Source organism: Hylobates moloch, unplaced genomic scaffold, assembly GCF_009828535.3.
Source record: "Hylobates moloch isolate HMO894 unplaced genomic scaffold, HMol_V3 SCAFFOLD_7, whole genome shotgun sequence".
Classification (NCBI taxonomy): domain Eukaryota; kingdom Metazoa; phylum Chordata; class Mammalia; order Primates; family Hylobatidae; genus Hylobates; species Hylobates moloch.
In genome coordinates, this window is record NW_026652282.1 from 60,906,584 (window position 1) to 60,918,406 (window position 11,823).

Here is an 11,823-nt window from a genome sequence, read left to right on the forward strand (position 1 = left end):
TTTCTTACAAAATATAATCTAGGCATGGTGACACACACCTGTAGTCCAAGCTACTCAGGATGCAAAGGCAAAAAAATTTCTTTAGACCAGGAGTTCAAGGCTGCAGTATGCTATGATCACACCTGTGAACAGTCACTGTGCTCCAGCCTGGGAAACACACTGAGACCCCATCCATAAAAAAAATTTAAAAGTACAGATGCTTTGTTTAACTTGAGGTACAGTTTGTATAGGAAGGCAAAATAAATACTTCTCTCTTTACCTTTTTGAAAATCAGCTTTCCAAACAATGTATTGTTCTCTATCATCTTCCAAAGGACATTTATTAATTTGCGAGGGCTGTCATAACAAAGTACCGCAGACTGGGTAGCTTTAAACAACAGAAATTTATTTTCTCACAGTTATGGAGGCTAGAAGCCTGAAATCAAGTTGTCAGCAGAGTTAGTTCCTCCTGAGGAGCCATCAGGGAAGAATTTTCAGGTTTAGAGATGGCCATCTTCTCCCTGTGCCTTCACACTGTCTTCACTCTGTTCCTCAAAACTCTACCAGCACCTACATATTACCCAATTCAAAAGGCACTTCTATATTTTTAAAGCAGCACCCCACATTTCAGCACCAAAATCTTATATAAATGTCATCTAACTCAGATATGAGTGACTTGAGGTATGATTCATCCTGAGGCAAAATTCCTCTCCATCTGAAAACCTGTAAAACCAGACAGGTTATCTGCTTTAAAAATACAATAGTAGAACAGACATAGGATAGAAATTCCTATTTCAAGGAGAAAAAATGAGAAAAAAAGGATCATGGATTGCACAAAAATTCAAACCAGAACAGGGAAAATTCCATTAGATTTTAAGGCTCAAGAATAAATTTCTTTGTGTCAGTGTTCTGTCCTCCGAGCCCACCCAGGTGGTGGCCAAGCCTTCTCAGCTCTGGAAAGCAGTCTTACTCACCTCAGCCCTAGAAAACAGACCCACACCCTCTGGCACTCACAAGCAGATGCCTGGCTAGATGAAATCTGGAGGACACAGCCACATTCCCTAGGCCCGTGCCTCTGGGCCCAAGGGAGAAGTGACAGCCCTGCTGACCTCTGATCTACCTTTGGGTTATTCTTCTCTTTTCTTGAAGGATAAGACATGTTTACAGCTGGATAGCTCTATTGGCCCATTCTGTAGAATTCCAGAAGTCCAACAGCCTTCCTTCATTTTATCCCATCTCTGTCCCCTTCAGTCCAAGCTAGCAGCATTTCTGCTGGTACAAAATTCTCAAAACCCTTTTGGGCCTCCTGTGCAATTCAAAGGGGGTACAAAATCAGATGAGAGTCGTCGACATATATTTCCTAGACAACTGCCTCTCTATTCCTGGATTCTGCTGAGCTGTTCATTGAGTCTATGAATTGCACATGTAATATCTTTAGTAAATTGTTTTCCAGCCATGTCCTTGATGTTCTCTCCAGAACACACTTTCTAAGTTTTGCAATATGAATAGGATGAGAATTTCCCAAATCTTCAAGTCTGGTTCCTTTTTACTTAACAATTCATTCCTCAAATTAGTTCTCTTCTCTCACATTTTACTATAAAGCAGCAAAAAGAAGCCAGGTCAGGTCTTTGACACTTGGCTTAGAAATCTCCTCAGCTAAATATCCATTCATCACTTACAAATTCTACTTTCCACCAAACACTAGAACACAAATTGTCCAAGTTCTTTGCTACTTTATAACAAGAATAACCTTTCCTCCCGTTTCCAATAACATTTTCCTCATTTCTGTTTGAGACCGCACCAGAACCTTAAACATTCAAATTTTTACCATATGATGTTCATGATGATATATATATTCCATAAGATGACAGAAGCTTTCTCTCTTTACGGCTCTTCTCTTTTCTTTCTGAGCCTTCACCAAAATCATTTTAATGTCCATATTTCTACCAATAGTCACTTCAAAGGAATCAAGGCTTCTACTAACATGCTTCTCATTTTATTTTAATTACCATTTCAAAAATCCTAACTTTAATTATTGTCACATTCAGGTTTTGAGGGTTAGGACTTCAACATTTGGACTCTTTTTTGGAGACAGAGATTCAGTATGTTGCTCAGGCTAGTGTGTAGTGGCTATTCACAGGCATGATTATAACTCACTACAGCCTTGAACCTCTGGACTTTATCCTCCTGCTTCAGCCTTTTGAGTGGCTGGGACTATAGGCATGTACCACTGAGCCAAACTTCAACATGTGAATGTTTTTGGGAGACACAGTTCAACCAACAGGAACATTACTTTTTTTGCAAATATCAGTATGAAATCTTTGTGTGGGACATATTTTATGCTTACAGTTCATTGCAGTTATGATTTTTATTGATGCTCAGATTGTCCCATATTTGGCCTGTGAGATTTTCATCAAACTGACTTCTGAGTCTCTTTGACATGACCCAGTGGTCTTTGATACTTTTTTTGTTTGTTTATTTGTTTGTTTTTGAGATGGAGTCTTAACTCTGTCGCCAGGCTGGAGTGCAGTGGTGTAATCTCGGCTCACTATAACCTCCGCCTCTGGAGTTCAAGCGATTCTCCTGCCCCAGCCTCCCAAATAGCTAGGATTACAGGTACCTGCCACTATGCCTGGCTAATTTTTGTACTTTTAGTAGAAATGGGGTTTCTCCATGTTGGCCAGGCTGGTCTCGAGCTCCTGACCTCAAGTAATCTGCCTGCCTTGGCCTCCCAAAGTGCTGGGATTACAGGCATGAGCCACCACGCCCCGCCTGATACTTTCCTTGTATTATTTTTAAAAAAAATTTTGTGGGAGGAGATTTGCTTTCCTTTTCTCCGAAAGGGGAGGAAATTGAAACTGAGTGGCTCATGATGGAAAGAGGGGAAGTCCAGGGGTGCAGGAGGCCCCTGGGTGAAGGCAGAGGCTAACATGGGGTTCGGAGCTATGGGTGGCCATCAGCCTGACCATCTTTGTGCTGTCTGTCATCACTATCATCACCTGCTTCACCTGCTGCCTGTACAAGATGTGCCGCCGACCATGTCCGGTTGTCACCAGCATCACGTTAACCACTGTGGTGCATGCCCCTTACACTCAGCCTCCAAGTGTGCCGCCCAGCTACCCTGGATCGAGCTACCAGGGCTACTACCCCATGCTCCCCCAGCCAGGGATGCCAGCAGCACCCTATCCAACATAGTACCCACCATACCCCAAGAGCCAGCCTCCTTACAACTCGGCCTACATATATGCCCCGAAGGCGGCTCCCGGAGCATGCCCCGGCCTCTCCAGCTGCCAATAGGTTATGTTATGTGTGTGTATGTGAGTGGTGTGCAGGCACAGTTCCTTACGCCCTGTGCGTGCTGTGTGTGTCCTGCCTGTGTATGTGGATTCCTTTGATGCTGACGAGGTGGGGAACGATCCTTGCCAGAGTGGGCTGGGACCAGACTTTCTTCTCTTCCTCCTCTGAAATTATTCTTCCTAAAATCTCAAGCCAAACTCAAAGAATGGGGTGGGGAGCACCCTGCGAGGTGGCCTCTGAGAGGTGGGGGGCTCTCCATGGCACATCCGGAGTTCTTTTCCAGGTTACCCTAGGGTGACCGAGTGTGGCCTGTCACACCAGGATGGTGCAGCTTTCTGTGAGTATGACACAGACGTGTCCTGGTTTTGGCAATGCAGCCAGCTGCTGCTCAAGGGCATGGTTTGTCCCCAGAGTTCGGGGTACCCTTTGCAGAGCCAGGGACATGATGCAGGTGAAGCTTGGGATCTGACCAAGTTGGGCTTTGATCCTTTGGGCAGATGTCCCATTGCTCCCTGGAGCCTGTGTCATGCCCATTGGAGGTCAGGCAGCCTCCTGATGCCAGAACACCTCAGGCAGAGCCCTACTTACCTGATAGCTGTCTACCTGGACTGTCCCTGTCCCTGCATCCTCCCTAGGACCACCTGGAGGGCCACACACACAGCCTAGCTACCCACAAGGAGATCTCCTGCCCTTGCTGGCCCTGCCCTTCCCACAGGTACACAGGGTGCTGTGTCCACCAGCACACTCAGGTCTCTTCCCTGCAGTGTTTTCATTTTATTTTAACCAAACATTTTGCCTGTTTTCTGTTTTAAAATGTGATAGTTGATGTGAGACTGAAACCCCTGGGTTGTGGAGGGAAATTGGCCAGGAGAAGAGGGACAACCTGGAAACTGTGAGTCCCTGCTTCCCCTGACACTAGCCTCATGGAATATGCAACTCCTGTACCCCAGCCCAGTGTGTTCTGGCAGCAGGGACACCTGGGCCAAGGGGCCATCTGGACCAAAGGTGGGGTGTGGGGTCCTGGATGGCAGACATGAATACCTCGGTGTTCCCTGTCTCTCAGTTATTGTTTCACCAGAGCTGTCTCAGCTTCGTATCTGTTGTGTTTCTGAGAGTCTAGGGTCTGCACCCTTGTTTAAAATAAATGCAATAGTTTGAAAAAAAATTGTGGGCACATAGTAGAGGTATGTATGTATTGGGTACATGAGATGTGATACAGGCATGCAATGTGAAATAAGCACATCATGGAGAATGAAATATCCATCCCCTCAAGCATTTATCCTTTGAGTTACAAACAATCCAATCACACTCTTTAAGTTGTTTTAAAATGTACAATTAAGTTATTATTGACTACAGTAACCCTGTTATGCTATCAAATAGTAGTTCTTATTCATTCTTTCTAATTATCACTTGTACCCATAAAACATCCCCACCTCCCTCACATGCCCCCAATACCCTTCCCAGCCTCTGGTAACCATTCTTCTACTCTTTATCTCCATGAGTTCAATTGTTTTGATTTTTAGATCCCACAAGTAAATAAGAACATGAAATGTTTGTTTTTCTGTGCTTGGCTTATTTCACTTAATGTAATGATCTACAGTTCCATCCATGTTGTTGCAAATGACTGGATCTCATTCTTTTTTATGGCTGAATAGTACTCCATTGTGTACATGTACCACATGTTCTTTACTCATTCATCTGTTGATGAACACTTACATTGCTTCCAAATCTTAGCTCTTGTAAACACTGCTGCAACAAACATAGGCACGCAGATATCTCTTTGATATACTGATTTTCTTTCTTTTGGGTATATACCAAGCACTGGGATTTCTGGATCATATGGTAGTTCAATATTTTTTGTCTCCTTAGGAACCTGAAAACTGTTCTCCATAGAGGTTGTACTAATTTTACATTCCCACCAAACAGTGTACACATCCTAGCCAGCATTTGTTATTACCTGACTTTTGCATATAAGCCATTTTAACTGGGTGAGATGATCTCATTGTAGTTTTGATTTGCATTTCTCTAATGATCAATGATGTTGAGCACATTCTCATATGCCTCTTTGCAATATGTATGTCTTCTCTTGAGAAATGCCTATTCAAATATTTTGCCCATTTTTGACTGGAATTACTAGATTTTCTCCAGTAGAGTTCTTTGAGCTCCTTATAAATCCTGGTTATTAATCCCTTGTCAGATGGGTAGTTTGCAAATATTTTCTCCCATTCTTTGGGGTGTCTATTCACTTGGTTGATTGATAGTATCTTTTGCTGTGCAGAAGCTTTTAAACTTGACGTAATCCCATTTGTCCATTTTTGCTTTGGTTGCTTGTGCTTGTGGAGTAAAGACTGTGTTTTCCCCAGTCCATATTCTTGGCACCTTTGTCACAAATGAGTTCACTGTTTGTGTGTGGATTTGTTTCTGGGTTGTCTATACTGTTCCATTGGTCTGCGTGTCTGCTTTTACGCCAGTACCATGCTGTTTTGGTTACAACAGCTCTGTAGTATTATTTAAAGTCAGGTAATGTGATTCCTCTAGTTTTGTTCTTTTTGCTTAGGATAGCTCTGGCTATTCTGGGTCTTTGTGGTTCTGTATAAATTTTAGGATCCTATTTCTGTGAAGAATGTCATTGGTATTTTTATAGGGATTGCACTGAATCTGTAGATTGCTTTGGGTAGTATGGCCATTTTAACAATATTGATTCTTCCAACCCATGAACATGGAATATTTTTTCATTTTTTGGTGATCTCATCAATTTCATTCATCAGTGTTTTATAGTTTTCATTATAGAGATATTTAACTTCTTTGGTTAATTCCTAGGTATTTAATTTTATGTGTGGCTATTGTAAATGAGATTACTTTTTAATATCTTTTTCAGATTGTTCACTGTTGGCATACAGAAACACTACTGATGCCTCAGAGATGGCCATGATGGTGTTCTGGTGTCAGCAGAATAGCAATGCCCAGGAGTCCACCACCACCATAATCCCCTGTGATCCCATGGAGCTGCAGACAGAAAGGAGCAATGACAAGAAATAAGTGCTGAGCAGTTTTCACATGGTGCTGGAAGACATGCTGCTTTTCCTTGAGGGCGGAAGACAGCCTGATGACGGTGGTACAATCAATGACATCTCTGTGCTGGGAGTGACCCGCTTGGGGGCCCAGGCTGATCATTTCACACAGACACCCCTGGATTCTGGAAGCCAAGTCCTGGTCTGGGTAGACTGGGAGTGGAGGTTTGACCACATGCAGCAGCATTAAGGGCAGCATCTCATCACAGCAGTTGCTGATTATCTGTTTGAGTTAAAGACAACATCATGGGAGTTACGGAGATTTCGAAGTGTGATGCTGGAAAGCCCCTCTGTGAATGCAGAGAAAATAACTGCCACTGAAAAGAGTGTCAATAAAAATATCAGAGATCAGCTGCTCAACAAAGTATGAGAACTGAGCCTGAATGATCCTGAGGCAGAGCAGGTGAGAGGCTGGGGTCTGCCAGATGATCATGCTGGGCCCATTGGAATTGTTACCATCAAGGGTGTTGATTCCAACATGTGCTGTGGGATCCCCATGAGCAATCTCCGTGACTTTCCAGTCATTAAGATTCTAGGCACCGAGAAGAGGAAAAGGAATAAAATCAAACTAATATTTCTGGCTGGGAACCAGATGCTGAAATGGATGAAGAGAAGTCATGAAACTGAAAAAGCACTGAATCACTCTGCTGAAGTGTGGAGCAGAGGATCACATGGAAGCAGTGAAAAAGCTCCAGAACGTGGCTGGGTGTGGTGGCTCGCGCCTGTAATCCCAGCACTTTGGGAAGCCAAGGTGGGCAGATCACGAGGTCAGGAGATCATGACCATCCTGGCTAACACGGTGAAACCCCGTCTCTACTAAAAATATAAAAAATTAGCCGGGCGTGTGGCGGGCACCTGTAGTCCTAGCTACTTGGGAGGCTGAGACAGCAGAATGGCGTGAACCCAGGAGGTGGAACTTGCAGTGAGCTGAGATCACGCCACTGCACTCCAGCCTGGGCAACAGAGCGAGACTCTGTCTCTAAATAAATAAATAAATACATAAACAAATAAATAAAATAAAATAAAAAAGAAAAAGCTCCAGAACTCCACCAAGCTCCTGCACAAGAACAACCTGAATCTGCTCAGAGATTCAGCTGCGCACATTGCCCATAGCCTCAGGACCAACTCAGACTCGGGGGATGTGGTCATATTACACAGGAAGGAGGGTGATTCATAGTTCATGAATATCGTTGCCAATGAGATTGGGTCAGAGGATTCCTTCCTGTTCTTAACCATGGGTGATGAGAAAGGTGCTGGGCTCTTTTTACTGGCAGGGCCACCTGAGACCATGGAGACCCTGGGGCCCAGGGTGGATGAGGTCCTAGAAGGCAAAGGAGCAGAGAAGAAAGGCTGCTTTCAGGGCAAAGTCACCAACATAAGCCAGCAGGCAGAGGTGCTATCACTTCTCCAGAACTACATCAGCACACAGAGTGCTAGGAAGTGAGGGCTCACGGGGCTCACTTCCTCTTACCGCAGAAGGATTCTTTTGGATAATTAAATAGCTTTACTTGAAAAAAAGAAGTGCTACTGTTTTTTGTATGTTAATTTTCTATCCTGTAATTTTACTGAATTTGTTTATCAATTCTAATAGTTTTTGGTGAAGTCTTTAGGTTTTTCCAACTATAAGATCATATCATCTGCAAACAAGGATAATTTGACTCCTTCCTTTCAAATTTGGAAGCCCTTTACATCTTTGTCTTGACTCATTGCTCTTCCTAGGACTTCCAGTACCATGTTGAATAACAGTGGCGATAGTGGGCATCCTGATTGTGTTCCAGATCTTAGAGGAAAGGCATTCAGTTTTTCGCCATTCAGTATGATACAAGCTGTGGGTCTGCTGCATATGGCTTTTATGATGTTGAGGTATGTTCCTTCTATCTCCAGCTTTTTGAGAGTTTTTATCATGAAGGGATGTTTAATTTTATCAAATGCTTTTTCAGCATCCATTGAAATGATCATAAGGTTTTTATCCTTCATTCTGTTGACATTGATGTATCACATTGATTTGTGTATGTTGAACCACCTTGTGTCTCAGGAATAAATCTTACTTGGTCATGATGAATGACCTTTCTAATGTATTGTTGAATTCAGTTTGCTGGTATTTTGTTGAGGATTTCTGTATTAATATCCATCAGAGATATTGGACTATATTTTCCTTCCTTCCAGAGAGGTTGAGTAATATTGATATTAGTTCTTCAAATGTTTGGTGGAATTCAGCAATTAAGCCATAGGGTCCCAGGCTGGCTTTCTTTTCTTTTTTTTTTTTTTTTTTTTTTCTTTTTTTCTTTCTTTCTTTCTTTCTTTCTTTCTTTCTTTCTCTCTCTCTCTCTCTCTCTCTCTTTCTTTCTCTCTCTCTTTCTTTCTTTCTTTCTTTCTTTCTTTCTTTCTTTCTTTCTTTCTTTCTTTCTTTCTTTCTTTCTTTCTTTCTTTCTTTCTTCTTTCCTTCTTTCTTTTAACCAGGGAGACTTTTTATTATGACTTCAAGCTCATCATTTGTTATTGGTCTGCTGAGGTTTCTTTCTTCTTTCCTTCTTTCTTTTAACCAGGGAGACTTTTTATTATGACTTCAAGCTCATCATTTGTTATTGGTCTGCTGAGGTTTTGGATTTCTACCAGTTCAATCTTGGTAGGTTGTATGTGTCTAGGAATTTGTCCATTTCTTCTAGATTTTCCAACTTATTGGCATATAGTTGTTCTCCTTGTATTCAATCTGAAAATAAATTCTAGCTGTGAAATCAGCCATTTGATGAACAGGCCCTCATTCCTTTGGGGAGAAGAGATAGTTAGGGATCCCAATCTGGGTCTCTAAGGGTGCTCATTCCTACTGGATTGGTAATTATTTCAAGAAATTTTTTAGGGAATACTTTTTTTATTTTACTTTAAGTTCTGGGATACATTTGCTGAATGTGCAGGTTTATTACATAGGTATACATGTTCCATGGTGGTTTGCTGCACCTATCAACCCATCACCTAGGTTTTAAGCCCTGCCTGCATTAGGTATTTGTCCTAATGCTCTCCCTCCCCTTTCCCCCCACCAGCTGATAAGCCCTGGTGTGTGATGTTCCCCTCCCTGTGTCCATGTGTTCTCATTGTTCAACTCCCACTTATGAGTGAGAACATGTGGTGTTTGGTTTTCTGTTCCTGTGTTACTTTGCTGAGGATGATGGTTTCTAGCTTCATTTATGTTCCTGCAAAGGACATGAACTCATCTTTTTTTATGGCTGCATAGTATTCCATGTTGTATATAAAACATATTTTTGTTACCCAGTCTATCATTGATGGGCATTTGGGTTGGTTCCAAGTCTTTGCTATTGTGAACAGTGCTGCAATAAACATACGTGTGCATGTGTCTTATAGTGGAATGATTTATAATCCTTTGGGTATATACCCAGTAATGGGATTGGTGGATCAAATGGTATTTCTGGTACTAGATCCTTGAGGAATTGCCACGCAATCTTACACAATGTTTGAACTAATTTACACTCCCATGAGGATTGTAAAATTGTTCCTATTTCTCCGCATCCTTGCCAGCATCTGTTGCTTCCAGACTTTTTAATGATCACCACTCTAGCTGGCATGAAATGGTATCTCATTTTCTAATTTTGATTTGCATTTCTTTAATGAACAGTGATGATGAGCTTTTATTCATATGTTTGTTTGCCACATAAATGCCTTCTTTTGAGAAGTGTCTGTTCATATCCTTCACCCACTTTTTCATGGGGTTGTTTTTTTCTTGTAAATTTGTTTAAGTTCCTTGTAGATTCTAGATATTAGACCTTTGTCAGCTGGTTAGATTGCAAAAATTTTCTCCCATTCTGTAGGTTGCCTGTTCATGCTGATGACATTTTCTTTTGCTGTGCAGAAGCTCTTTAGTTTAATTAGATTGCATTTGTCAATTTTGGCTTTTGTTGCCATTGCTTTTGGTGTTTTAGTCATGAAGTCTTTGCCCATGCCTATGTCCTGAATGGTATTGCCTAGGTTTTCTTCTAGGGTTTCTATAGTTTTAGGTTTTACATTTAAGTCTTTAATCTATCTTGAGTTAATTTTTGTATAAGGTGTAAGGAAGGGGTCCAGTTTCAGTTTTCTGCATATGGGTAGCCAGTTTTCCCAGCACCACTTATTAAATGGGGAATCTTTTCCCCATTGCTTGTTTTTGTCAGGTTTGTCGAAGGTCAGATCATTGTAGATGTGTAGTGTTATTTCTGAGGCCTCTGTTCTGTTCCATTGGTCTATATATCTGTTTTGGTACCAGTACCATGCTGTTTTGGTTACTGTAGCCTTGTAGTATAGTTTGAAGTCAGGTAGCATGATGCCTCCAGCTTTGTTCTTTTTGCTTAGGATTGTCTTGGCTATATAGGATCTCTTTTGGTTCCAAGTGAAATTTAAAGTAGCTTTTTTTAATTCTGTGAAGAAAATCAATGGTAGCTTGATGGGAATAGCAGTGAATCAATAAATTACTTTGGGCAGTATGGCCATTTTCACGATATTGATTTTTCCTATCCATGACCATGGAAAGTTTTTCCATTTGTTTCTGTCCTCTCTTATTTCCTTGAGCAGTAGTTTGTAGTTCTCCTTAAGAGGTCCTTCATGTCCCTTGCACATTGTATTCCTAGGTATTTTATTTTCTTTGTAGCAATTGTGAATGGGAGTTCACTCATTATTTGGCTCTCTGCTTGACTATTATTTGTGTATAGGAATGCTTGTGATTTCTGCACATTGATTTTGTATCCTGAGACTTTGCTGAAGTTGTTTATCAGCTTAAGGAGTTTTTGGGCTGAGATGATGGGGTTTTCTAAATATACAATCATGTTGTCTTCAAGCAGAGACAATGTGACTTCCTCACTTCCTATCTGAATACCATTTATTTCTTTCTGTTGCCTGATTGCTCTGGCCAGAACTTCCACACTATGTTGAATAGGAGTGGTGAGAGAGAGCATCTTTTTCTTGTGCCGGTTTTCAAAGAGAATGCTTCCAGCTTTTGCCCATTTAGTATGATATTGGCTATAGGTTTGTCATAAATAGCTCTTATTATTTTGAGATACATTCCATCAATACCTAGTTTATTGAGAGTTTTCAGCATAAAGGGGTGTTGAATTTATCGAAGGCCTTTTCTGCATCTATTGAGATAACCATGTGGTTTTTGTCATTGGTTCTGTTTATGTGATGGATTACATTTATTGATTTGCATATGTTGAACCATCCTTGCATCCCAGGGATGAAGCTGACTTGATCGTGGTGGATAAGCTTTTTGATGTGCTGCTGGATTAGGTTTGCCAGTATTTTGAGGATTTTTGCATTGCTGTTCATCAGGGATATTGGCCTGAAATTTTCTTTTTTTGTTGTGTCTCTGTCAGGTTTTGGTATCAGGATGATGCTGGCCTCATAAAATGAGTTAAGGAGGAGTCCTTCTTTTCTATTGTTTGGAATAGTTTCAGAGGGAATGGTACCATCTCCTCTTTTTACCTCTGGTAGAATTT

At 41.5% G+C, this 11,823-nt stretch overlaps 1 pseudogene; it reads left to right on the forward strand.

The window, feature by feature from the left end:
* Positions 1 to 3,641: 3,641 nt before the first annotated feature.
* Positions 3,642 to 8,624, forward strand: LOC116811804 (alanyl-tRNA editing protein Aarsd1-like; annotated as a pseudogene).
* The last annotated feature ends 3,199 nt before the right edge of the window (positions 8,625 to 11,823 follow it).